Below are 2,235 nucleotides of genomic sequence, written 5' to 3' on the forward strand. Positions count from 1 at the left end.
GCAGTTGTCTAGGACTGATCTTTCTGTGGTGTGTGATGATGATTTGTACCAGAGGGTGTTACCTTCCTAGATCTGCAGGTGCCTGAATTAGACTTTCTCTCCTACCTTAACAAGTTTTCTCCACACAAAGATCCTTAACTCTATACTTGCAAATTCATGGACATCAGCATTACTTTTGAATGGGTTATAAGGATATGGTTTTTGCATTCTTTTTTCTTTTTAATTTGATAATATGTCTAAAAATATTGGGGTGAATTCTGGGACCTGGATGGTCAGTAGGCAAGTTCTAGTTAGTAGATATATTAACAAGTGTCCTCATCAATAGAAAATATGGCAAAAGTGTAAAACCATAGCATGGATATTGCAACTGAATATTTAGGGCCAGGCTGGATGAGGAGTTTGACACCATACTAAGGGATCCAGGGTGAGGTTATGATGAAAACTAGTCAGAGAGGGAGACATAATGATGGGAACTAAGCCTTTTCACTTCAGGAGTCAAACTGATTTGTTAAAGAGGAGAGGAAGCTAGGTGATGCAGTGGATAGAGCCCTGGATCTGGAGTGAGGGAGAACTGATTTCAAATCCAGTCTCAGACATTTAGTAGCTGGGTAACCCTGGGCAGGTCATTTAAGATCCTCTGGCCTCAATTTATTCCATTGTAAAATGGGGATAGTAATAGCACCTACCTCCCAGGGTTTTTGTGAGAACCAAATATCAAAATAATTAAGAAGTACTTAGCACAGTTCCTGGCACATTGTGAGCACTACATCAATATTTTTGGTTATTATTATTATTATTGTATTGTAGTAGTAGTAATAGTAGCAGCAGCAGCAGCAGAAGCAGCAGTAGTACTAGTACTAGTAGTAGTAGTAGGAATGAAGCTGGTCAACAGATGTATAGTCAATGAACCAGGTTGGAATGAGAGAATCTGACAGGGAAGCAAATTAAAGTCCAATACAAAATGGGAACTCTTCTAAATGGTATCCTTGTATTCAATTTCTCTTCTCTTCAATGTCTTCACCACATCACCATCAAAGTGAAGATGCTGAAGTTGGATCATGGCACTTCTCTGTTCCATAACCTCCGCTGGCTCCTTTTGCCTTTAGATTCAAACAGGCCTTCTCCTGTCTGGCCTTGAAGCCTATGACAACATGGCTCTGACCTTCCTTTCTGTGCTTAGTCTCCATTGTTTGCCTTCATTCTCTTTCTAGTCCAGTTAAACTAGCCTTCCTCGTGTTTCCTTACACACAGTTTTCCATCTCTGGGCCTTTGCACAGGCTGTGCCCTATTCCTGGTATTCCTTCCTCCTCACTTCTATCTCCTCAGATCTCTATTTTCCATCAAACTTTAGCACCAAGGCCATCTCCTTCATGAGGAATTTCTTGATCCCTGAGGCCCCCTGCTACTACTGATTCCACCCTACACACAATCCTCTGTATGCTTATGCTTGTCTGTGTACACAGTTTCTTCTATTAGAATGTAAATTCCTTTTCATTTTATTGTCTTGGTAGTCTCCGTACGTAGCACCGTGCCTGTCATTCAGTGGGCATTTAAGAAATGCCATTTGATCGATAGATTAAAAAGCAAGAGCCAGGACCTCTCCTGGGAGGGCCAATTGTATCAGTGAAGTTTCTCCATGGAGTATCATCTTTAAGGAGGTTGCTCAGGTCATTTAAATAGTCCAACCATTTGGGAAAGCCCCATTCGGACATGTAGATAGAAGAAAAGGCTGTCTTGTGATCATTATGACCACTAAACAGAGGGCTGGATTCTCCGAATCCCAGGCCTTTGTTCATTAAATAACCTGTGTTTAGCACCTTCTGTGCAGACAGTACCTTACTTGGAACTATAGGCATCTGATAAAATAATGTAATTTATTTTTTTCAGGTATGTTCAGTTCTAGAATATCAAAGCTACTCCAAAGTTACTTTGATGTTTTGTGGGAATAGGAAGAAAATCATCTTTGTGTATCCTGTTTGGACCTAAAGATTTGGATTTTTTTTCTCCTCTGAAGTTAGAATCACTGCATTAAAGTATATTATTGCTTGAGAGGCCATGGTTTATTTTCTATCCTGTGCAACCAGCATTTAGGGAGTATATGTGGATGGTACAGTGGATAGAGCTCTGGATCTGGAGTCAGAAATACCTGAGTTCAAATTATTCCTCAGACTCTTAGTGGCTGTGTGACCCTGGGCAAGTCAGTTAACCTCTCTAAGCCTCAGTTTTGTCATTTGT

This window comes from Vombatus ursinus, unplaced genomic scaffold (assembly GCF_900497805.2).
Source record: "Vombatus ursinus unplaced genomic scaffold, bare-nosed wombat genome assembly UNPS02010461.1, whole genome shotgun sequence".
NCBI lineage: Eukaryota > Metazoa > Chordata > Mammalia > Diprotodontia > Vombatidae > Vombatus > Vombatus ursinus.